The sequence below is a fragment of the Dendrobates tinctorius genome, unplaced genomic scaffold (assembly GCF_039654945.1).
Source record: "Dendrobates tinctorius isolate UK_male_01 unplaced genomic scaffold, ASM3965494v1 ptg000093l, whole genome shotgun sequence".
Classification (NCBI taxonomy): Eukaryota; Metazoa; Chordata; class Amphibia; order Anura; family Dendrobatidae; genus Dendrobates; species Dendrobates tinctorius.
The window spans coordinates 5,922,914-5,950,186 of NW_027361761.1; the positions used below are offsets into that span (position 1 = coordinate 5,922,914).

The following is a 27,273-nucleotide window of genomic DNA, read 5'->3' on the forward strand; positions in this document are numbered from 1 at the left end:
TCTTTAATAGAACCTCCAGTTCAGGGGAAAAGAAAACTGAAAAAACAACAAAAACCTGAGAGAGTAGAAGAAGGGAAAAGAAGAAGAGGTGAGTGTGACAATAAGCCCCATGTTGTGTGATGTCGGCCATGGAGCAGATCTGTCAGTAGTGGGATTGTCACATGTATGATGGCGGACAATCACCCCGTACCTGTGTATGGATGATTCCTCTGCCGTCCGGCCACAGTGACAGCACAGCGGGATCCTCTGATATGGAGTCCTGTTACTTACATTAGTGTTACGTCTCTTCTCATAGGTTCCATCTTCCGCCGGGTGATCTCATCCTGCCGGCGAGGATTATCGAGGGTGGCTCACTCCATCAGAGAAAGCTGCCTATTTGCAGCCTGTCAGCGCGGCTCCATAAACATCGCGAGGGCAGAAGAACTCAACATCTAACGCCACGAGCATGTCAACTGTGTGTACAAAGAAGTCTTTTATTAAGATACTGAACAATTGTAAAAGCCCCATAATTTTGTACACACAAGCGGGACTAACTCCTAGCCGCGGTCTACGGACCAAACATTGGGCATGGGCAGGGCCTTGGGGGCAGATCCCAAGTGCGCTCAACCATGTGAAATAGCTTACTCTCAGGAACATTGAGGGATAGCGCTATCGAATAGCTCTACCTTAGTGTTGCGTCTCTTCTCATAGGTTCTATCTTCCGCCGGGTGATCTCATCCTGCCGGTGAGGATTATCTAGGGCGGCTCACTCCATCAGAGAAAGCTGCCTATTTTCAGCCTGTGAGCGCGGCTCCATAAACATCACGAGGGCAGAAAAACTCCACGTCTAATGCCACGAAGAAAGTACAGCATGTCCACCATCAATGCTGTACCTGTATGGGAGGACTTGTACCATCCAAATGTAGCCTACAGACCAGCAAGGAACATCTGCAAAAGAAGAAGAATGAGGTTCCTCCAAGAACATCTCCTCATCCTTCCATGCAATTCTTAATTATAAAATAAATTAATACAAATTTGAAAATGATTAATGAACTTTGAATTTATTAGACATTTATGGGCCGTCAATGCTATACGTCATACATGTGGAGGGGAGAAGACCGGACATTGAGTGCTGACAGGGCAACGGGTCCGGAACTACTGGGCAAAACCTATTGGGACCGAGCCTAGTGTTGCAGTAGGGAAGGAAATTGAGAACGGAGGAGACCCATGACCTGTGTAGAGGGGGCGTGGTGAGCCAGGAGAGGATAAGGGTGTTTGTGTGGGAAGAGAGAGAGGGTTCCTGCCAGAGAGAAGTGACAGTGAGGACCTGCGCCGTGCCGCGAGTAACGATAGGCTGCGTGCAGAAAGGACCCGGACATGTTGTCGGGCATACAGAGGATTGCACGCCGAGTGGGAGACTGCTGTGAAATACTCTTGGCTGCAGAGCAGCGTAACGGACTAGGGGCTCAGCGGGTCAGACCGGTGACCGCCCGCTGCCGCCAGAAGAGAAAGACCGACTTGATAGGCGGAAGACCTCAGCCGGCAGCCGGCATTCAACCCAGAGGAAGTGACAGGCACCCAACTCACGTTAAGTGAAACCGACTTACATATAGACTGCCACCTTAAGTTGCTCTTTCCTTTTGTAATTCCTCGCATCTGATTTATTCCCTGTTGCTCCCTGCAAGGAGATTTATCCCTGTAACTACTAAATCAAACCACTGTTTTCCCCTGTTAACCCTTGCTCTGTGCCTTTGTGTCGCTGCATCCAATTACCTGTGTTACACATGTCTGATGGGCGGGCTACAGACATTAATCCTCTAACCCCGGACAAAAGTGGCGGAGAGGAGACGTGATTGTGCTCCACCTAGGAATGGCCGTCAATCTGGGCAGAAACCTGTTCTGATCCGCTGATGTTACTGGAGCTCAGAGCCTTTTACCTAAATGTGGCGTTATTTTCCGTTCTCGGCATTGTCTTACTACTGTACATGTATAAAGTATACCACATTACAGTAGGCAGAATTAATGCTGCCATTCTGAACATTTAAGTAATGCCGTCATAAATCACTCATTAATAACACAATTATGCAGTGCACGGTACAAATAAATTACACTGGCATACTGTACAAGTAAATGATACCGCCATACAGTACACAAATTAAACTGGCATACTGTACAAGTAAATGATACCACCATACAGTACACAAATTAAACTGGCATACTGTACAAGTAAATGATACCGCCATGCAGTATGCATAAATTACACGGGCATACTGTACAAGTAAATGATACCGCCATACAGTACACATAAATTACATTGGTATACGGTACAAGTAAATGATACCGCCATGCGGTACACATACATTACACTGGCATACTGTACAAGTAAATGATACCGCCATATAGTACACATCAATAAAACTAGGGTCTGTGGTACCGGATCATCACTTCCAGGACTCCCGCTGGATGTTAGGGTTCATTGTCCAGCTGCAGAATAAATTTGGAGCCAATCAGACGCCTCCTGATGGTATTATATGATGGGTAAGTATCGTCCTGTATTTCTCAGCATTGAGGTCACCATAAATTCTGGCCAAATACAGTACACAGAAATAATGGCACCATGCAGTGCAGAGAAATAACTGTGCCATACTGTACAAATATATGGTGCTGTTATACAGTATATAAATAACACAGCCATATAACGGAGTCCATAATGCCCCCATTACTAGCGCTATCTTAGCCAGCAGAGATTACCCCATAGACTGTAGTGTCAGTACATCACGTAACAGTGTCAGAAAAAGGGTTAAAGTACACCAGGGGGTGAAAGGGGGAAATGCTTAGGGTGATTGTCACTATGCTGCAGATCTGGGGGGGGGCGCTCTTTTGTCCTGGAGCCCCATGATTTCTGTGTATGCCCCTGTGTATTTCTCTGATTACTAGAGACCCTGCAGAACTTAGCAGACGGACGCTCCGTCCCATTTATACCGCAATCCTGTGTGCAGGAAACGGTTTACACTGACATGTAGGTTATTTCTGAAAATTAATGTTTAACCAATGAGCTCCCAAACCAATTTATTCCAATCTTCTGAGTCTCGTGCATAACCCCGGATGTTATCCCAGGGCAGAGAAGACTTCCCTCACAGGGATTTTTTTTTATAGTTAACATTTGGAAAATTTTTATATATATATATAAATGCTCACTGACTGACCGATCCAAAGGACAGGTGATAACTTCTAGATGGGTGAGGGTCCGACTGCTGGGACTTGCACTGACCATCGGGACAGGGCACTTTTCCAGAGTTCCTGGTCCAAAAAGACTCAGTGTGGACACAACCTAGAATGGTCGACCACTGGCATGGTGCCACGAGTTGGTGACCGCACACACGAGGGACGTCCTTGTTCGTTGCTGTGATGTTATCTGAATTATTTATTTCTAAGCTCAGAGACTTGTCAGACATTTTGCCCCTTAGGCCGGGGTCACACTCGCGTGTGGAATGCGAGAAACTTGCGTGAGTCTCTCGCCTCAATACCCAGCACTGCCGCCGGCACTCGGGACCGGAGTGTGCGGCTGCATAGAAATACATGCAAAGCCTGCGCTCCACCACTGTTAGGCGTCGGATTCCTGTAGCTACACAACAGGAGTCCAGAGCCTCACATACAGCTTTGCAGCAAGTCATTCCTGAGGCTAAGTCCCGCTGCCGCTCCACTGAGCATGCTCATGAGACGATCTCCCATTGGAGCTCGGGAGTCATGTGTTCAGGTCCTTCCCCTGATCTGATTGGTCTATCTCAGAGATCTGGAAGGTCCTGGCAGCACACGGCTATAAAAGGACCGTTTGGCCATGCGCTAGTATAGACATTACTTGCTAGATGTGTGAATGGTGACTGATGTATGATTCTGGTGACTGACTTATTTGAAACCCCTTCCCTCTGATATTACGCATGTGGACAGTTCAGCAGTCAGCGCCAGTCAGTGGCAAGCCTTAGGCCACTGTGCACACCGCGCCTCTACACTAGCGTCCGATTGTGCTACTCCACACGGCACTATCGTCTCGCGGCAGTGTCCTACGCCGCGCTGCAGTTGCAGCTCTTTTTGCTCCCGCAGTTGCTACGCCGCACACACGGTAGGTCTAGACGGACGCAGTTCCTTCTGCCTTTGGTCCTGCACCTGTGACCTGATACCGTGTGTGCATATATCTGAGACCTGTGACGCTAACAGGCTCAGCCTTTTTGTGTTCACTCCTCCTGGAATCTCTGTGATTAAACAGTGATTGCTTTGCGCACCTGGGTGATGTTTAACCCCGTGCGCATTATATCGCCATATAGCACGTCTGCTATTACTGAGCAGCAGTTATAACACCTTCTGCACGGTGGACCCCGAGCGGCGATCGCACTTTATTATTTTATTTAGTGCGTTCCGCCGTTCCTAACAACCACTGAGCCACATCCCCTGATGGATGTGACAATGACTCATGTCACAAAACATGATGAGCGCGCCGCCATTGTGCGCGTTCAATTATAGGTGGAGACTAGAGAGGGGCGAATCATATTTACAGGATCCGGGACCACTCCTGTGGCTGCTAGATGGGAGCCCCGCACACATCCTCCTACCTGACGCTGTTCCCAGCACATCTTTTTTGTAGGCCTTCTGGGACATTATGGTTGCGGCATGATGTCCACTTGATGTTACACCAGACCTACTAATCAGGGGTGTTGACGGGTAGTAGCAGGATAGCTGGGCTCTCGTATGGTGGCCACAGAAAACTGATGTGACCACTGAGCCAGGGTAATGCAAATTGATTCTACTAGAAACATATTGTGATAAATTATGTTGGCATTTTATGTTGTGAACTCTATATAGTAGTATTATGTATGCTCTGTATGGTAGTATTATGTGGGCTCTGTATGATAGTATTATGTGGGCTCTGTGATAGTATTATGTGGGCTCTGTATGATAGTATTATGTGGGCTCTGTATGATAGTATTATGTGGGCTCTGTATGATAGTATTATGTGGGCTCTGTATGGTAGTATTATGTGGGCTCTGTATGGTAGTATTATGTGGGCTCTGTATGGTAGTATTATGTGGGCTCTGTATAGTAGTATTATGTGGGCTCTGTATGGTAGTATTATGTGGGCTCTGTATGGTTGTATTATGTGGGCTCTGTATGGTAGTATTATGTGGGCTCTGTATGGTAGTATTATGTGGGCTCTGTATGGTAGTATTATGTGGGCTCTATATGGTAGTATTATGTGGGCTCTATATGGTAGTATTATGTGGGCTCTGTATGGTAGTATTATGTGGGCTCTGTATGGTAGTATTATGTGGGCTCTATATGGTAGTATTATGTGGGATTTGTGTGGTAGTATTATATGTGCTTTGTATGGTTGTATTATGTGGGCTCTGTATGTTTGTATTATGTGAGCTTTGTATGTTTGCATTATGTGGGCTCTGTATGCTAGTATTACAGTGGTTTTGGAAAGTATTCAGACCCCTTTAAATTTTTCACTCCTTGTTTCATTGCAGCCATTTGGTAAATTCAAAAAATGTATTTTCTTTCTCATTAATGTACACTCTACACCCCATCTTTACTGAAAAAAAACAGAAATGTAGACATTTTTGCAAGTGTACTAAAAAAGAAAAACTGAAATCTCACATGGTCATAAGTATTCAGACCCTTTGCTCAGTATTCAGTAGAAGCAACTTTTGAGCTAGTACAGCCATGAGTCTTCTTGGGAATGATGCAACAAGTTTTTCACCCCTGGAATTGGGAATCCTCTGCCATTCTTCCTTGCAGATCCTCTACAGTTCCGTCAGGTTGTATGGTGTACGTTGGTGGACAGCCATTTTCAGGTCTTTCCAGAGATGCTCAATTGGGTTTAGGTCAGGGCTCTGGCTGGGCCAGTCAAGAATGGTCACAGAGTTGTTCTGAAGACACTTCTTTGTTATTTTAGCTGTGTGCTTAGGATAATTGTCTTGTTGGAAGGTGAACCTTTGGCCAAGTCTGAGGTCCAGAGCACTCTGGAAGAGGTTATCATCCAGGATATCTCTGTACTTGGCCACATTCATGTTTTATTCAATTGCAACCAGTAATCCCATCCCTGCAGCTATAGCATGATGCTGCCACCACCATGTTTCACTATTGGGATTGTATTGGGCAGGTAATGAGCAGTGCCTGGTTTTCTCTACACATGCCGCTTAGAATTATCACCAAAAAGTTCTATCTTCGTCTCATCAGACCAGAGAATCTTATTTCTCATAGTCTGGGAGTCCTTCATGTGGTTTTTTTTTAGCAAACTATGCGGGTTTTCAAATGTCTGGCACTGAGGAGAGGCTTCCGTTGGGCCACTCTGCCATAAAGGCCCGACTAGTGGAGGGGCTCCAGTGATAGTTGACTTTGTGGAACTTCCTCCCATCTCCCTACTGCATCTGTGGAGCTCAGCCACAGTGATCTTGGGGTTCTTCTGTACCTCTCTCACCAAGGCTCTTCTCCCACGATTGCTCCGTTTGGCTGGACGGCCAGGTCCAGGAAGACATCTGGTGGTCCCAAACTTCTTCCATTTAAGGATTATGGAGGCCACTGTGCTCTTAGAACCCTTGAATACTGCAGAAATTCTCTTGTAACCTTGGCTAGATCTGTGCCTTGCCACAATCCTGTCTCTGAGCTACTTGCCAGTTCCTTTGACCTCATGATTCTCAATTGGTCTGACATGAACTGTGAGCTGTGGGGTCTTATATAGACAGGTGTGCGCCTTTACAAATCAAGTCCTATCAGTGTAATTAAACACAGCTGGACTCCAGTGAAGGAGTAGAACCATCTCAAGGAGGATCATAAGGAAATAGACAGCATGTGACTTAAATATGAGTGTCTGAGCAAAGGGTTGAATACTTATGACCATGTGATATTTCAGCTTTTCTTTTTTAATAAATGTGCAAAAAATTTCTACATTTCTGTCTTTTATCAGTCAAGATGGGGTGCAGAGTGTACATTAATGAGGAAAAAAATGAACTTTTTTGGATTTACCAAATGGCTGCAATGAAACAAGGAGTGAAAAATTTAAAAGGGTCTGAATAGTTTCCGAACCCACTGTATGTGGGCTCTGTATGACAGTATTATGTGGGCTCAGTATGATAGTATTATGTGGGCTCTGTATGGTAGTATTATGTGGGCTCTGTATGGTTGTGTTATGTGGGCTCTGTATGGTAATATTATGTGGGCTCTGTATGGTAGCATTATATGGGCTCTGTGTGTTTGTATTTTGTGGGCTCTGTATGGTTGTATTATGTGGGCTCTGTATGTTTGTATTATGTGGGCTCTGTATAGTTGTATTTTGTAAGCTCTGTATGGTAGTATTATGTGGGCTCTGTATGGTAGCATTATATGGGCTCTGTGTGTTTGTATTTTGTGGGCTCTGTATGGTAATATTATGTGGGCTCTGTATGGTTGTATTATGTGGGCTCTGTATGGTTGTATTATGTGGGCTCTGTATAGTTGTATTTTGTAGGCTCTGTATGGAAGTATTATGTGGGCTCTGTATGGTAGTATTATGTGGGCTCTGTATGGTTGTATTTTGTGGGCTCTGTATGGTAATATTATGTGGGCTCTGTATGGTAGTATTTTGTGGGCACTATATGATAATATTATGTGGGATCTGTAGGATAGTGTAATGTGGGATCTGTATGGTAGTATTATGTGGGCTCTGTATGATAGTATTTTGTGGGCTCTGCATGGTAATATTATGTGGGCTCTGTGTGGTAGTATTTTGTGGGCTCTGTATGGTACTATTATGTGGGCTCTGTATGGTAATATGTGGGCTCTGTATGGTAGTATTTTGTGGGCACTGTATGGTAATATTATGTGGGATCTGTATGATAGTGTAATGTGGGATCTCTATGGTAGTATTATGTGGGCTCTGTATGATAGTATTTTGTGGGCTCTGTATGGTAATATTATGTGGGCTCTGTATAGTTGTATTTTGTCGGCTCTGTATGGTTGTATTCAGTGTCGGACTGGGGTACCAAGGGACTGCCAGTAACATTGACTTTAGGGGGCCCACTTTTCACCTGCATATAAATATAAAAATATTACACTGCCATCACTGACAAACCTATCTACATCTCTAATAAACTGGGTAGTTTTGTTAATGAATGATGAGATGCTGCTTTTTTCCAAGTGAATTATGCCACATACTGCCCATACAGCGGGATTGGTGGCCCAGAGCTGCACAGGGGCACATCGGGGGATTCCCCTGTTACCTTTTGTGACTGTCCGAGCCTGGTTTTATTATGTGGGCTCTGTATGATAGTATTATGTGGGCTCTGTATGGTTGTATTATGTGGGCTCTGTATGGTTGTATTATGTGGGCTCTGTATGGTAGTATTATGTGGGCTCTCTATGGTTGTATTATGTGGGCTCTGTATGGTAGTATTATGTGGAATCTGTATAAATGTATTATGTGGGCTCTGTATGGTTGTATTATGTGGAATCTGTATAATTGTATTATGTGGGCTCTGTATGGTTGTATTATGTGGGCTCTGTATGGTATTATTATGTGGGCTCTGTATGACAGTATTTTGTGGGCTCTGTATGGTTGTATTATGTGGAATCTGTATAATTGTATTATGTGGGCTCTGTATGGTAATATTATTTGGGCTCTGTATGGTAGAATTATGTGGGTTCTGTAGGGTAGTATTATTTGTGCACTGTATGCTAGTATTATGTGGGATTTCTATGGTAGTATTATATGTGCTCTGTATGGTTGTATTATGTGGGCTCTGTATGGTTGTATTATGTGGGCTCTGTATGGTAACATTATGTGGACTCTGTATGGTTGTATTATGTGGGCTCTGTATGTTTGTATTATGTGGGCTCTGTATGGTTGTATTATGTGGGCCCTATTTGGTAGTATTATGTTGGCACTTTATAGCAGTATTTGTTATGCACTGAACTTAACCCATTGTATTGTGAACATTTAGAAACACTCCCATCTATTATTGTTCCAACACCACAGTGCCATACAATACTGTCTGTATGTTTCCACTCCAGGACCTGTCTCCTATAAGACATATATTTTAAGATTCATCATTTTTTGACACACATTCTTTTTCTCTTGTAGTTTATAAGCCAGTAGCTTCCAGCTCCACCTTTTCTTGAAAGTGAGTGCAGCTTATCCTGGAATTGCTGAAGCCAAGCGCATTTGAAAAATTCATCATAATTTAGAGCACAAAAGTTATTAGTGCTGCAGCCAATCAGTGAGCTCAGCGGCTCGTGCTGCCTACCCAGGTAGAGCTCAGTGATTGGCTGCAGCACTGTATGTTCTCTTAGAGTGTTACCAGATAACTTTCAAATTATTCAGAAATCTGAAAAAATGTGAGGAAACTCCCTGATCATCTGTGTGGATGTAGCGCAAGGATCGGACTCACCACTAAGTATCAGAACGACTCACTTTTAAGAATTTGATGTCAATTATGTGTCAGACACTAGGGGGCGGTGTAATCAGCACATACCGGATGAAAAATTATATAGTTTCAAAGTATAAAAATGATTTTGTTATTTTTTTTCTCTTACACTCGAAACTTTTTATTTTACACTTCTCATAGGGGTGAACATGTGATCATGTGATTGCACTGATAATACACAGTACTACTTATGTACTGCAGTGCACTAACCTGTCTGCAGCCTACGAGGGATCTTATAGAATAATGTATAGGGCAAAAACAGAGGCCAAAGTTAGGACTTTGGTTACCGTAAGAATCCAATCAGGGGGGTGCCGATGTGCTGACAGAGGGAGCGATCTTCATCTGTCCAACTACTTAGATACCTCAATCAGTATTGATAGCAGCATCTGAGGAGTTAAAGTGCTGGGATCGGGGTTAGGTCTGGTCCCAGCACATACAGAAGGAGATCACCTGTGTATAACCACTGGCTCTTGCTGCAGATGGTAACAACTTTTGAGCCCGTGCCATCCCCCCAAAAATAAGATTTCTAAAAAGAAGGATTCCCGGTGCACAACCTGAGCGTAAAATATGACAGTGCCATTGTTAGCCTACAGGCTGCTTATATTAGTTGCATCTGGAGTTCTCTTTGCCTATTTATCATGAGATCTCACTAATAGATTCACTAAATCATAAAATTCTCTCTGCGTTCAGCCACCACTAGAGTAATTAACAAAAAAAGAAAAAGAAATAGGCCACACACAGGGGCTCACCCCAGGCAGGGAATAGCATATACAGTACCAATTTTATTGGACACAGAAAAACAGGCACAAAAGGTATTAAAAACATTAAAAATGGTCACACATGTGACACATACACAAGCTGCACAGAGCTCATAATAGAGCAAAAAACCTGCTACCAAAAAACCCCACCGGGAATAATACTTATAACCCTAGGTCCATGTAAACAGCATACCCAAATGAAAGGTATCTGCACCCTCACATAGAAACATTGACCCATACATGAGTTAGGAGAATAGACAATATGTGATTATAGTGGGCAACAAATTCATAACCTACAAAGGATGAACACTGGTAGCATGGAGCAGCACACATAGAATAACATTGCCTAGGAAATGTCTTCATCAAATAAGGTACATAGATCATAAAGGCAATGCAATCCCAATCATCCTCCGTCAGGAGTATAAATACCCCAACCTAAAGGCTAGGCATGTAACATACAAATAACCCACATAGTCTGAATCCGTAGGGGGGATAAAGTAGGCAAAAATAGCCACCCTCAATAGTCAGCACATGTACATGTCAGCAATATACAAAACCCATGTGGAGTGGAGCAGGCAGAGTGGAAAGCCCCGACGCGTGTCGCCACTCTGGGTGGCTTCGTCAGGGGTACTAACTGCCCGTCTGCTGACTATTTTTTCATGCATTTACCGTGTGGGATAGATCACATAATTTTTCAATATTTTGGGCTTTTATGGAAAAGGCAAATCTTATTAACGATGAATTCTTTCAGTTTTCTTACACTTAAAGGGATTGGTTCCCACTGTACATTGCTGTAGAGCGCCCTGATGGAGCCCGATACAAGAAGAAAGGTCACTTACCTACGGGATCAGGAGCGATGTCGCCTTTCAGCCGCCGCTGATTGTCTGCAGCCCGTCACGAGATCATCAGGGGGCGCAGCGCTCGGAGATGTTCCCATCCGGGAGGTGTTGTACGCTTTCTTCCTAATTGATTGAGACAATAGAAAAGAGTCGTCCATTAGTGAACAATCCCTTTAAAAATATAAAAAAAGGGGAATTGTATATTTTTAATTTGCTTAAAAAAGATGCAAAAATGGCAAAAATAGAATCCCCTCCTCTTCCCATATTGTAAAAATAACCAAATAATAAAGAATTAAAGACGAGTAGTTTTGCCTCGTCCCTAATAGTCCAGACTGTTGGAAGATGATGTCATTTATGCTGCAGAATTATCAAAAAGGAAAAACTAATTGTGAGAAGATCTATGATGGTAGATTCAGAGTCAGATTCTCGTCATAGATCGTTCTCAGAATTGAGATCACACATCAGACGGTGTGTACAGGGGATGTGGCTCAGGGGTGGAGCGCATGCCTTGCATATATGAGGCCCCTGGTACAATCCCCGGCATCTCCAGCTTTTGTGACAAATAACTAGAAAACTTCCAAAATATTCAGAAATCTGATAAATGTGCGGAAATTCACCAGTCTTCTGTCTGGATGTAACACAAAGACCGGACTCAGCGCTAAATATCAGACAGATTTGCTTTTGTTGAGGATTCTATGTAGAATAACTGTCGGACACCAGGGGGCGCTGTAACCAGCACTATACATGTACAGACCGACATCGCTAGAGACTACAGAGGAGCAGATTGTCTTTGTAGACCCCTGGTCCAGTGATTCTGAGGCTGTGAAATGATAGCCCCCCGAACCTCCCCCTACCTGCCGCTGCTCCCAGATTTGTAGGCTCCGCACAACGTTTTCAAAGATGCAGATCTGATGCTGGCAGGTGGAAGGAGGTTCACATAGTAGCAGTATTATGCAGGCAGTGTATGGTAGTATTATGTGTGCACTGCATAGTAATATTACGTGGGCTCTGTATGGTAGTATTATGTGGGCTCTGTATAGTGGTATTATGTGTGCACTGCATAGTAATATAACATGTGCACTGTATGGTAGTATTATGGGGGATCTGTATGGCAGTATTATGTGGGATCAGTATGATAGTATTATGTGGGATCAGTATGATAGTATTATGTGGGCTCTGTATGGTAGTATTATGTGAGCTCTGTATGGTAGTATAATGTGAGTGCTGTATGGTAGTATTATCAGTCTCCCTTTAACCAAACTTTATCCTCTCCAATCCATCCTGACTGTGGCACCCAAGGACGTATTTCTATCCAGCTGCTCCACCGATACCTCTACCCAGTGCCAGTCATAGCTCTGGTTACCCATCCGCTACAGAGTTCAATATAAACTTATTACTCTTATACACAAAGCTCTCCACAGTTCTGCACCACCTTATATTTACTCCTCAGAGGCGCAGCTAGAGGTTCAGCTCAGAAGGTAAGGTGAAACATCTAAGCGGTAACCCTGATGATTACTACTAAGGTGGTGCACCCTATAGTGGATGTAGGAGAAGCAGATGACCGCGCTGTTACTGAAAATAATCTCTATACAAAGACCAACATTGATATTACGGCCATATGTTCAGTGGTAGATACCAGTCCTGCAGAACATGTAAGACATCACAGCACAGTTATAGATGGTGACTTACAGCTGACGTTCTTTCTGGTGGAGTCATTCACTTTTCCCTTCTTTTCCATCTGACCCGGACCGACATGACAACTTCTCCAGCCAGGACTCGTCTGCAGAGAATACAACACAGACACATCTGACTTCTCACATTTCCAGCCCCATCACCATCTATTCCCAACCTGTACAGACCCCTCATCCCGCTGATACCCCAATACTAAGCCCCTATGACTGCACCTGTTGTGTGGTCCAAAAACAGTGCTCCTCTTACAGCCCCTCATAGTAACGCCATCACTGTGCCCTTTACAAAGTAAAATGCCTCTTTTATGCCCCCGGATGGTAAAATTACCCCTTTGAAAATTAGAAAATATTAATACCCTGTGCGAGTGCCCTAAAAAACAGTGTCCAGATTTTGCTTCCAGAAATTGATAATCACCTTTGACAGTCACAATACTTTGAGTGCCCCTATAACAATAATGCTTCTTAAGTGCCGACTTAGCATTTAATAATGTCCTCATGTACAGCTCCCTTATGCACAGTATAATGAACCCCACAGTAGCCCCAACACTGTATGAGGGACCCCACAGTAGCCTCAACACTGTATGAGGGGCCCCACAGTAGCCTCAACACTGTATGAGGGACCCCACAGTAGCCCCAACACTGTATGAGGGACCCCACAGTAGCCCCAACACTGTATGAGGGGCCCCACAGTAGCCCCGACACTGTATGATGAGCCCCACAGTAGCCTCAACACTGTATGAGGGGCCCCACAGTAGCCCCGACACTGTATGAGGGGCCCCACAGTAGCCCCAACACTGTATGAGGGACCCCACAGTAGCCCCAACACTGTATAAGGAGCCCCACAGTAGCCCCAACACTGTATGAGGGGCCCCACAGTAGCCCCGACACTGTATGAGGGGCCCCACAGTAGCCCCAACACTGTATGAGGGGCCCCACAGTAGCCCCAACACTGTATGAGGAGCCCCACAGTAGCCCCAACACTGTATGAGGGGCCCCACAGTAGCCTCAACACTGTATGAGGGGTCCCACAGTAGCCCCGACACTGTATGAGGGGCCCCACAGTAGCCTCAACACTGTATGAGGAGCCCCACAGGAGCCCCAACACTGTATGAGGGGCCCCACAGTAGTCCCAACACTGTATGAGGAGCCCCACAGTAGTCCTTATAATGTACTTACAATGTATGAGATACCACCGTACTTTATGATGCCCTCACAGTCACATGATGCTGCAACACTTTATGATGCCCCTGCACTGCCCCATACCTTATGATGCCCCCATACTTTGTGAACTTTGTGATGCTCCCACAATGCCCCATAGCTTATAATGCCCCCATACTTTGTGATGCCCCCATACCTTATGATGCCCCCACAATGCCCCATACCTTATGATGCCTCCATACTTTGTGGTGCCCCCACAATGACCCCATACCTTATGATGCCCACACAATGCCCCATATCTTATGATGCCCCCATACCTTATGATGCCCACACAATGCCCCATACCTTATGATGCCCCCATACCTTATGATGCCCCCACAATGCCCCATGTCTTATGATGCCCCCATACCTTATGATGCCCCCACAATGCCCCATACCTTATGATGCCCCCACAATGCCCCATACCTTATGATGCCCCCACAATGCCCCATATCTTATGATGCCCCCACACCTTATGATGCCCCCACAATGCCCCATACCTTATGATGCCCCCACAATGCCCCATATCTTATGATGCCCCCACACGTTATGATGCCCCCACAATGCCCCATACCTTATGATGCCCTCACACTTAATAATGCCCCACACATTTTAATTTAAATAATAAACACTATATACTCACCTAATCCAGGACCCTGACAAGTTCTCCTTCCTTGAAAGCTCCACACCAGGCACTGGCCATCAGAGCGCTGTCACGGCGTGATTATCTATTCTGCGTTGCTTACATCGCACCATCACATTCTGCAGCACTTTATATACATCATCATCATCAGTGTCCCCATTGCGGGTCACAAGCTGGACTCCCCATCAGTACGTCGTTGGAGCGTGGGATGAAAACCGGAGGAAACCCACACAAACACGGAGAGAATTGACAAACTCCTGGCATATGTCTTCCATGGCGGGATTTATTTTGCCTTATATACAAGTCGTTATACAGGAAAGAATGTTTCTTTACATTGTTTCCTGTAAAATCCATTTTATCTTCGGTTTTGTATGTTTGTCAGTCCATAAAAGTGGCGTAATCCTCTGACTCCCAGGTCGCTCCTGGGGACGATGTTGTCAGAGACGCATCCAGGGGTCTTCCCTACGCTTTTCCCATTCCATTTCCATCCTTTTTATTGATTTTCCAGTCCCCCTCCAGACCTCCTGGTGGGGTCAGCCGAAAAAATGTTCACGTTTCCCCACTGACTTCCATTATGCTTGTTACTTGGGTCGAGCACCCGATCATTACGGTCTGCTGGATTTTAGTAGAGAATTATGGAGCATTTCAGCGCTCGCTCATCACTACTGCTCAGTAATGGACGAATATGAGAATGAGATGAAGGGGAGGACTTGTCTTCAAATTCCCCAGATCTAAATCTGATCGAGTGCCTGCAGGATCTGCTGGAAACAAAGTCCGATCCATGGAGGCTGCAGGGAGCAATGCACAGAAGTTATAAACCTGACCTTCCTTTGAGCTAGTTGAGAATCTGGAGCATTACATTTGTTGGTTCCATTAATCTCTCAAAATGGCCAGAAAAAAAGAACTTTCATGTGAAACGCGACAGTCTATTATTTTTCTTAGAAGTGAAGGCTATTCCATGCGAGAAATTGCCAAGAAACTAAAGATTTCCTACAACGGTGTGTACTACTCCCTTCAGAGGAGAGCACAAACAGGCTCTAACCAGAGTAGAAAGAGAAGTGGGAGGACCCGCTGCACAACTGAGCAAGAAGACAAGTACATTACAGTCTGTAGTTTGAGAAAACGACGCCTCACAGGTCCTCAAGGCAGAGGCAGAGGCAGAGGCCCGGAAGTCAATTAAGGCCGGAAGCCAGCAATTGTTGACGCGTCATCATGACGAAAGCGGCAATCCGCCGGCCCGTTCACTACCCAGCATCCGACACCAGAAACACGTGAGGCCCCACGTGAGCCGGCACCGAGTGCATCGCATGCACAGATGTTATGAATGGGTCACCGAGGAGGACAGCAGGAACAGACTAAGCCACCAGAAGACCAGAGAAGTTGGTAACTAAGCGGATTTCAGACCCCTGATCCTAGCAACACAACTAGCAGTAGCCGTGGAGCGTTCCTACGATGCCCTAGACCAGTGGTCCCCAACCTTTTTTCACACCAGCAAGACCATTCTTCCATGGCCCAGCGGGGTGAAGGTGGGGCGGGGGGGGGCTTTTTGGCTTTTTTTTATTTTTTTATATATATATATATATATATATATATATATATACACACACATACAGTACACACACATACATATATATATATACACATACACAGATAAACATATAGATACACACATACAGTATACACACACATACATACACACAGATACACACATACATACATACACACACACATGCACAGATACACACACAGATAAACACAGATACAGATACACACATACACAGACATACATACACACAGATACACACATATAGATACACACACATACATAAACACACACACATATACATATATACAAAAAAAATACCTCTCTTCCGCTCTTCATTCCCTGCTGCTTCAGTCGGGCCATGGCTGCAGGGTTACTATGGCCATGGGCGGGAAAGCAGAGGGCTTGTTCCCTGCCCACAGACAGCGCTGCCGCTGACACATAACAATGTCAGCGTGTTCCCCCGCCTGTACGCGCGACTCGCCCCGGCAATAATGAACAGCCGCCGCAGAGCACACTGCCGCCTGTACGCGCGACTCGCCCCGGCCCCCGGTGATAATGAACAGCCGCAGAGCACACTGTCAGTATTTACTGCTGGTCTGCGGCAGCTCCGCGGACCGGCAAAAGAAACCCAACGGCCCGGTCCTGGGCCGCGGACAGGTCGCTGGGGACTCCTGCCCTAGATGCTTCGTCACAGCCGGAGAACTAACTAAGCCTAAACACAGAAAGGTGAAATCTAAACTGCCCCGGAGCAGATCCCCAAAGGAATAGACAGCCCCCAAACATATAGTGTCGATGAGACAAGATGAGACACAAACACAGGCAGAAAACAGACTGAGCAAACGGTGGGGCCCAAAAAAAAGGCACAACCAGATTAGATGCAAAGAATTAGCAAAAGAATCATTTAACTGAACATGCAGATCAGGCAGGGGAAAAAAGAACTCCAAATGCACAAGGAGGAAAAATCACCAGCAACCTTCAAGAGCAGCCAGCTCCATTATATGCTCCCAGCCAGTAATCCCAGGTTCCCAATTATTGTCGTCAGGTGGAGAACTTCCATCCACCTGGCCAGCTCCACTACTCTCAGTAACCACCAGAGGGAGCAGAGGGAACTTCGACTCAGAAATGCGAGCAAGGGAGTTCGCAACACCCAGAAGCCGATAGGGGACGGCGGCAGCAAGGAGGTGCATGCGCACTATTGTGCAACAGATGGAGAACCATATAAAGTACTGGCAAAACCGGGGTACATACAAATAAAAAAGAATATACATATCAGCAGCAAACTAGTGCATAAATATATATAAGGGCTGTCAAGCAGCCATCAGAATTCACAATACCTCAAAAAGTTAATATAATAATACAAAATGATATAAATGCAGAAATTAACAAAGCACACGGCTGCCAATCAGCCATCAGATGATTATATCCAAACATTATAGAAATTTATATAGGAAGCAACAATACATCATATCGTATACAATTACAGACGGGGAAAGATACTGCTAAATCACCATATACAGTTAATAATTGGTTAGATAAATCCTAGTTAAAATGTACAATGCAATGGATCAACCACGAAGGAAAAAGAGAAAAATATTATAGCAGATACTACTGGTTATATTGAATATATAGACATTCATACTTGTATATAGATATAAGTACTTGCAGATTATATCAGGATGGATATTGTATATAGAATTTAAGGAAAGGACACAAAAATGCCTCAATACACAATAAAAATTCTATATTCAAGGATTAACCGAAAATCAGTGTATACAGTGCAGTCAGTCAACCCCCAAACATGTTACAGTATATATTATCATGAAAATATTTTTTTTTTTAAAGTTTAATACATTTTTACAGAGGCGACCTGAATACACAATATCCACCCAAAGAGTTATTGGACACCTCATCAAAATTGTCAATATACAAGGACAGAAGAAGACCATATATATATACAGCTCTGGTAGAAATTAAGAGACCACTGCACAGTTTTATAAAAATCAGCTTCTCTCCACGTCTGACAGCCATTCCATTCCACTGTCAGGTGAATTCCAACCAGAGCACACCTCATTCTATTTAATGTGCTTCTGATTAGTTGATCACCTGAACCAAATCTTATTTAATGAAGGAAAGTATAAAAACCACAGCTGTGGTGTTCACAATCCTTTTGCAATAGGACAAGTTGGATGGAAAACAAGTGCTAGTAATATCCCAAAAGTAATAGGAATGAAAAAATAACTTTTATCCATGCCAAAGGAGTTGAAAAGTGTTGAGTGAGGAAAAGAAGGGTTCAATTCTCGCTTTACTAGCAGAGGGATACAATGAGCATCATGTTGCCTCCATCCTTAAAATTTCTAAGACAGCAGTCCATTACAACGAGGTCAAGCAGCAGACATTGGGGACAACAAAGCTACAGACCGGCAGAGGATAAAAATGACTCTCCACTGACCGGGATGACCGTCATCTTATTCGAATGTCACTTGGCAACCGCAGGATGACATCAAGTGACCTACAAAAGGAAAGGCAAATGTCAGCTGGGGTGAAGTGCACGGCAAGCACAGTTCATAACAGGCTCCTAGAGGCAGGGCTCAAGACATGTAAAGCTAGAAAAAAGCCTTTCATCAATGAGAAGCAAAGGAGAGCCAGGCTGAAGTTTGCCAAAGACCATAAAGATTGGACCATAGAGGACTGGAGTAAGGTACCGTATTTTTCGGACCATAAGACGCACTTTTTTCCCCAAAATTTTGGGGGAAAGTGGGGGGTTGCGTCTTATGGTCGCAATGCATGGTACCTGGTGCGCTGGAGGCAGCGGGCGAGGCTCTGCGGTGCGGTGGTGGCAGCGGGCGGCGCTCTGCGATGCGGTGGTGGCAGCGGGCTGTGCTCCGGTGCAGGGGCGGCGGCTCCGCCGGCGTTTCTTCGCAGCCCGGAGGCCCCCGCACACCCCTTGCTGGGCGCCACCATGTTGCGGTGGCCTCCGGGAGCATGGACGCCGGCAAGATGGCCGCCGGTCCGGGGACGGAGCATGCGCAGCTTCAGATCTCGTGCCAAGATCTCGGGGGACGAGATTCAAATCTCGGCAACGAGATCTCGTCCCCCGAGATCTCACGACGAGATCTGAAGCTGCGCATGCGCCGTCCCCGGACCGGCGGCCATCTTGCCGGCGTCCATGATCCCGGAGGCCACCGTAACATGGCGGCGCCCAGCAAGGGGTGTGCGGGGGCCTCCGGGCTGCGAAGAAACGTCGGCGGAGCTGCCTCCCCTGCACCGGAGCACAGCCCGCTGCCACCACCGCACCGCAGAGCGCCGCCCGCTGCCACCACCGCAGAGCCCACCTGCCCCAGCACAGCTGCCCCTGCCCCAGCACAGCTGCCCCAGCACAGCTGCCCCTGCCCCAGCACAGCTGCCCATGCCCCAGCACAGCTGCCCCTGCCCCAGCCCACCTGCCCCAGCACAGCTGCCCCTGCCCCAGCACAGCTGCCCCTGCCACAGCTGCCCCTGCCCCAGCACAGCTGCCCCTGCCCCAGCACAGCTGCCCCTTCCCCAGCACAGCTGCCCCAGCACAGCCCACCCACCCCAGCCCCAGCGCAGCTGCCCCAGCACAGAGCCGCCACCACCGCACAAGCCTGGACCACTGAATGACCCCTGTGACTACTTCTCCACCTGTGCCGGATCCCTTCCCAGGTAAGCTGAATTCGGACTGTAAGACGGACCCCCATTTGACACATTATTATTTTTTTCCCTATTTTCCTTCTGAAAATAGGGGTGCGTCTTATGGTCCGGTGCGTCTTATGGTCCGGTGCGTCTTATAGTCCGAAAAATACGGTAATCTTCTCTGATGAGTCTAATTTTCAGCTTTGCCCAACACCTGGCCATCTAATGGTTAGATGGAGACCTGGAGAGGCGTACAAGCCGCAGTGTCTTGCACCCACTGTAAAATTTGGTGGAGGATCGGTGATGATCTGGGGATACTTTAGCAAGGCTGGAATTGGGCAGGTTATTCTTTGCGAAGGATTTATGAATCAAGCCGCATACAAGGTTATCCTGGAAAAACAGTTGATTCCTTCTGCTCAGGCAATGTTCCCCAACTCTGAGGACTGGTTTTTCCAGCAGGACAATGTGCCATGCCACACAGCTAGGTCAATCAATGTGTGGATGAAGGACCACCACATCAAATCCCTGTCATGGCCAGCCCAATCTCCAGACCTGAACCCAGGGGCTTGCTGGCACTTTTCAGCCTGGGGGGCAATCACAAGGCAGTGGCCCTCCAGTTGCGGTGCTTTTGCCCTGCTTATCTCTGGCTGCTGCATTAAAGCAGCAGAGATAACAGGCTTTAAAAACAGGCTGGTACATAGATATGAGAACAGAACAGAGCTTGCTGCATATATATGGGAGCAGAACCAAGCTTGCTGCCTACTTAGATAATGTAACAGAAGCAAGCTGACTACATAGACACAAGACCGGAGCCTAGATTGCTACGTAGATATGGAAACTGACTGGAGCTTACTACAGAGATATAGGAAAAGAACTGAGCTTACTACAGAGATATGGGAACAGAACGGAGCTTACTACAGAGATATGGGAGCAGAACAGAGCTTACTACAGAGATATGGGAGCAGAACGGAGCTTACTATGTCTACTACAAAGTACGGAAGCAGAACCAAGCTTACGGCATACATATTGTACCAGAATCTAGATTACTACATTGATACTGTACCAGAACCAAGGTTACTGCTTAGATATGGTACCATAACTGATATAGTTACCGTATAATACCATATACAAGGAACAAATACCTCCACACCATGACCAGACCACATATTACCATTACATAGTCACCAAATAATACCACATACAGGGAGAAATATGGCCACATCATAACCATAACCAGATCACATACTACCACCACATTGTGACCGAATACTACAATACTAATCATTAATAAAAAAAACACAACACTAATGCCATTATACACAGGAGCTCTGGATATAGTGTATAGTGTACAGTTAATACAGCGATCACCAATGCCATTATACACAGGAGCTCTGTATATAGTGTATAGTGTACAGGTAATACAGCGATCACCAGTGACATTATACACAGGAGCTTTGTATATCGAGTCAGTTCACAGGTAACACAGTGATCACTGGAGACATTGTACACAGGAGCTCTGTATATAGTGTCAGTGTACATGTAACACAGGGATCATCAGCGATATTATACACAGGAGCTCTGTATATAGTGTATAGTGTACAGGTAATACAGTGATCACCGGTGACATTATACACAGGAGCTCTGTATATAGTGCCAGTGTACAGGTAATACAGAGATCTCCAGTGACAGTATACATAGGAGGTCTATATATAGTGTCAGTGTACAGGTAATACAGTGATTACCAGTGACATTATACAAAGACGCTCTGTATATAGTGTACAGTGAACAGATTATAGTATATAGTGTCAGTGTACAGATAACACACTGACTCACCAGTGACGTCTCTAGCTGAAGTCCCTCATCTTTGCTTTTCTTTTTTCATCCAGCACAGACCGCCATCATTTTTTTCAGTCAGGACTCGTCTCTGCGTAAAATAACACAGTTACCTAGAGCACCGCTTCCAGAGCACATTCCCCACTTTTCCCTTTCTTCTACACTACACATCTAAATACAGACGTGCACCCAGCATTAATATATAATTAGTTATTATGCAATCCACCATTCCAAATATAAATTATAATTCACCACTGCGCCCCCACCAACAATAAATAGCAATTTCCCCTCCTAATAAATATATACATTAACCCCTTCATGACCAAGCCTATTTTGACCTTAATGACCAGGCCATTTTTTGCAATTCTGACCAGTGTCCTAGCGATTCTGAGATTGTTTTTTCGTGACATATTTGGCTTCATGTTAGCGGTAAATTTAGGTCGATAATTTTTGCGTTTATTTGTGAAAAAATCAGAAATTTGGTGAAAATTTTGAACATTTTGCAATTTTCAAATTTTGAATTTTTATTCTGTTAAACCAGAGAGTTATGTGACACAAAATAGTTACTAAACAACATTTCCCATATGTCTACTTTACATCAGCACAATTTTGGAAACAAAACTCTTTTTTTGTTTGGAAGTTATAAGGGATAAAAGTTGACCAGCGATTTCTCATTTTTACAACAAAATATACAAAACCATTTTTTTTAGGGACCACATCACATTTGAAGTCACTTTGAGGGGTCTATATGGCAGAAAATACCCAAAAGTGACGCCATTCTAAAAACTACACCCCTCAAGGTGCTCAAAACTACATTCAAGAAGATTATTAACCCTTCAGGTGCTTCACAGGAACTAAAGCAACGTGGAAGGAAAAAATGGACATTTTAATTTTTCCAACAAAAATTTTCTTTCATCATCAATTTTTTCATTTTCACATGGGCATCAGGATAAAATGGATCCTAAAATTTGTTGGGCAATTTCTCCTGAGTACACCGATACCTCATATGTGGTCATAAACCACTGTTTGGGTGCACGGCAGGGCTCGGACGGGAAGGAGCGCCATTTGACTTTTTGAATGGAAAATATGCTGGAATATTTAGCAGTTGCCATGTCGCGTTTGGAGAGTCCCTGTGTGCCTCAACATTGGAGCTCTCCCACAAGTGACCCAATTTTGGAAACTAGACCCCCCAAGGAACTTATCTAGATGCATAGTGATCACTTTGAAGCCCGAGGTGCTTCACAAATTGATCTGTAAAAAAAAGTACTTTTTTTTTCACAAAAATTTTCTTTTAGCCTCAATTTTTTCATTTTCACATGGGCAACAGGATAAAATGGATCCTAATATTTGTGGGGCAATTTCTCCTGAGTACACCGATACCTCGTATGTGGTCATAAACCACTGTTTGGGCGCACAGCAGGGTCCGGAAGGGAAGGAGCACCATTTGACTTTTTGGGAATTAGCTCCAATCGTTATCGGACACCATGTCGCATTTGGAGAGACTCTGTGTGCCTAAACAGTGTAAATCCCCCACAGGTGACACCATTTTGGAAACTAGACCCCTTAAGGAACTTATCTAGATGTGTAGTGAGCACTTTGAACCTCCAAGTTCTTCACAAAAGTTTATAACGCAGAGCAGTGAAAATAAAAAAATCATTTTTTTTTCCTCAAAAATGATTTTTTAGCACGCTATTTTTTATTTTCACATGGCTAACATGATAAATTGGACCACAAAAGTTGTTGTCCAGTTTGTCCTGAGTACGCTGGTACCTCATATGTGGGGGGGGACCACTGTTTGGGCGCACAGCAGGGCTCAGAAGGGAAAGAGCACCATTTGACTTTTTGAAAGGAAAATTTGCTCCAATCGTTAGCGGACACCATGTCGTGTTTGGAGAGTCCTTACAGTTGTGGCCAAAAGTATTGACACCCCTGCAATTCTGTCAGATAATACTCAGTTTCTTCCTGAAAATGATTGCAAACACAAATTCTTTGGTATTATTATCTTCATTTAATTTGTCTTAAATGAAAAAACACAAAAAGAATTGTCCTAAAGCCAAATTGGATATAATTCCACACCAAACATAAAAAAGAGGGTGGATAAAAGTATTGGCACTGTTCGAAAAATCATGTGATGCTTCTCTAATTTGTGTAATTAACAGCACCTGTAACTTACCTGTGGCACCTAACAGGTGTTGGCAATAACTAAATCACACTTGCAGCCAGTTGACATGGATTAAAGTTGACTCAACCTCTGTCCTGTGTCCTTGTGTGTACCACATTGAGCATGGAGAAAAGAAAGAAGACCAAAGAACTGTCTGAGGACTTGAGAAACCAAATTGTGAGGAAGCATGAGCAATCTCAAGGCTACAAGTCCATCTCCAAAGACCTGAATGTTCCTGTGTCTACCGTGTGCAGTGTCATCAAGAAGTGTAAAGCCCATGGCACTGTGGCTAACCTCCCTAGATGTGGACGGAAAAGAAAAATTGACAAGAGATTTCAACGCAAGATTGTGCGGATGTTGGATAAAGAACCTCGACTAACATCCAAACAAGTTCAAGCTGCCCTGCAGTCCGAGGGTACAACAGTGCCAACCCGTACTGTCGAGGTAGCTATTTTGGGAGGGCTAAATTAACCCTTCACGGTCGAGCCAGTGATGTCCAAATTATTCCAGTGTTGCTAGCAACTCAAATGACCACACGCAGACTGGGGTCTCTGTACGGGAGGATCGAGGCAGATCACTAAGCCCCTTTATTTTAGTCACATCTTTTATAATCTTTTGCTTAATTATGCAAGGTTCTCAAGTACCCATAGCATCATTTCACTTTATAAGCCAATAATATTGCAAGGAAACCGGAAACTACATATATGTCCGTATCCAAATAGAGAGTAGTATAATGGCATATTCTTCAAAGTTTTACACTCCTGCCTCCCTTATCTTGTACAGATGGGAACAGTCTGGTTTCATGACAGCCCATGCCAATTATAAAAATTTATCTTACAGCAACAAAAATGAAGAAACTAAACCTTCAGAGAATGGATAAAACGAAACTTCAGCTCTGATTTTAGTATTAACCCTTCACAGTACTATCCGTCGGCGTCTGAATGAAAAGGGACTGTATGGTAGGAGACCCAGGAAGACCCCACTTCTTACCCCGAGACATAAAAAAGCCAGGCTGGAGTTTGCCAAAACTTACCTTAAAAAGCCTAAAACATTTTGGAAGAATGTTCTCTGGTCAGATGAGACAAAAGTAGAGCTTTGTGGGCAAATGTATCAACATAGAGTTTACAGGATTAAAAAAGAGGCATCCAAAGAAAAGAACACGGTCCCTACAGTCAAACATGGCGGAGGTTCCCTGATGTTTTGGGGTTACTTTGCTGCCTCTGGCACTGGACTGCTTGACCGTGTGCATGGCATTATGAAGTCTGAAGACTACCATCAAACTTTGCAGCATAATGTATGGCCCAGTGTGAGAAAACTGTGTCTCCCTCAGAGGTCATGGGTCTTCCAGCAGGACAATGACCCAAAACACACTTCAAAAAGCACTAGAAAATGGTTTGAGAGAAAGCACTGGAGACTTCTAAGGTGGCCAGCAATGAGTCCAGACTTGAATCCCATAGAACACCAGTGGAGAGATCTAAAAATGGCAGTTTGGAGAAGGCACCCTTCAAATATCAGGGACCTGGAGCAGTTTGCCAAAGAAGAATGGTCTAAAATTCCAGCAGAGCATTGTAAGAAACTCATTGATGGCTACCGGAAGCGGTTAGTCGCAGTTATTTTGGCTAAAGTTTGTGCAAGCAAGTATTAGGCTGAGGGTGCCAATACTTTTGTTTGGCTCATTTTTCGAGTTTTGTGCGAAATGATCAATTGTTTGCTTTTTGCTTCATTCTCTTTTGTGTTTTTTCATTTAAGACAAATTAAATGAAGATAATAATACCAACGAATTTGTGTTTGCAATCATTTTCAGGAAGAAACTGAGTATTATCTGACAGAATTGCAGGGATGTCAATACTTTTGGCCACAACTATATGTGCCTAAACTTTGGATCGCCCCCACAAATTACCCCATTTTGGAAACTAGACCCCCTAAGGAACTTATCTAGATGCATAGTGAGCACTTTGAAGCCCCAGGTGCTTCACAGAAGTTTATAAAGCAGAGTGGTGGAAATAAAAAATATTTTTTCCTCACAAAATTATTTTTTAGTCCGCAATTTTTTATTTTCACAAGGGTAACAGGACAAATTGGACAGCTAAAGTTGTTGTCCAGTTTGTCCTGAGTACACTGGTACCCCATATGTGGGGGGGGACCACTGTTTGGGCACACGTCGCGGCTCGGAAGGGAAGTAGTGACACTTTGAAATGCTGACTTTGATGGAATGGTCTGCGGGCGTCATGTTACATTTGCAGAGCCCCTGAAGTACTTAAACTGTGGAAACCCCCCACAAGTGACACCATTTTGGAAACTAGACCCCCCAAGGAACATATCTAGATGTGTGGTGAGCACCTTGAACGCCCAAGTGCTTCACAGAAGTTTATAACGCAGAGCCGTGAAAATAAAAAAATAATTTTTTCCTCCAAAAAATGATTTTTAGCCCACAATTGTTTTTTTCCACAAGGGTAACAGGAGAAATTGGACCCCAAAAGTTGTTGTCCAATTTGTCCTGAGTACACTGGTACCCCATATGTGGGGGGGAACCATTGTTTGGGCACACGTCAGGGCTCGGAATGGAAGTAGTGACATTTTGAAATGCTGACTTTGATGGAATGGTCTGCGGTCGTCGTTATGTTTGCAGAGCCCCTGATGTGCCTAAACAGTAGAAACCCCCCACAGGTGACCCCATTTTGGAAACTAGACCTTCCAAGGAACTTATCTAGAAGTCTGGTGAGCACTTTCAACCCCCAAGTGCTTCACAGAAGTTTATAACGCAGAGACGTGAAAATAAAAAAAACATTTTTTTTCCCGCAAAAATAATATTTTAGCCCCCAATTTTTTATTTTCCCAAGGGTAACAGGAGAACTTAGACCCCCAAAGTTGTTGTGCAGTTTGTCCTGAGTACGCTGATACCCCATATATTGGGGTAAACCACTGTTTGGGCACACGTCGGGGCTTGGAAGGGAGGGAGCACCGTTTGACTTTTTGAACGCAAAATTGGCTGGAATCAATGGTGGCACCATGTCTCGTTTGGAGACCCCCTGATGTGCCTAAACAGTGGAAACCCCTCAATTCTAACTCCATCCCTAACCTCAACACACCCCTAACCACAACCCTAACTCCAACACACCCCTAACCCTAATCCCAACCCTAACTATAACCCTAACCACAAGTCTAACCCTAATCTTAGCCCTAATTCCAACCCTAACTCTAATTCTAACCCTAACCCTAATTCCACCCAAACCTTAATTCCACCCAAACCCTAATTCCAACCCTAACCATAATTCCACCCTAACCCTAATTCCAACCGTAACCCTAACCGTAGCCCTAACCCTAGCCCTAACGGAAAAATAAAAATAAAAATATTTTCTTTATTTTATCTTAAGTGCCTACCTATGGGGGTGATACAGGGGGGGTTTATTTCTTTTTATTTCCTTTTGATCACTGTGAGAGTGATCAAAATGAATGAATTGAATCTGCAGCCGGCAGATTCGGGCAGGCGCAGTGCGCTTGCGCCCATTTTCCAAGATGGCGG

At 44.7% G+C, this 27,273-nt stretch overlaps 1 long non-coding RNA gene across 2 annotated transcripts in view; it reads right to left on the reverse strand.

Moving 5' to 3' along the window:
* Positions 1–669: 669 nt before the first annotated feature.
* The window catches only part of LOC141098533 (uncharacterized), a 54,649-nt gene continuing 28,045 nt past the window's right edge, over positions 670–27,273 (reverse strand). The window contains exons 3-5 of one of the 2 annotated variants that reach the window (XR_012234278.1): positions 21,590–21,680; positions 11,032–11,154; positions 670–927 (exon numbers count right to left, since the gene is read on the reverse strand). This is a non-coding gene — a long non-coding RNA (uncharacterized lncRNA). Of the gene's footprint in view, positions 928–11,031; positions 11,155–17,878; positions 18,615–21,589; positions 21,681–27,273 lie in introns of those variants that run through there. The other variant, XR_012234279.1, reaches the window with a different exon arrangement.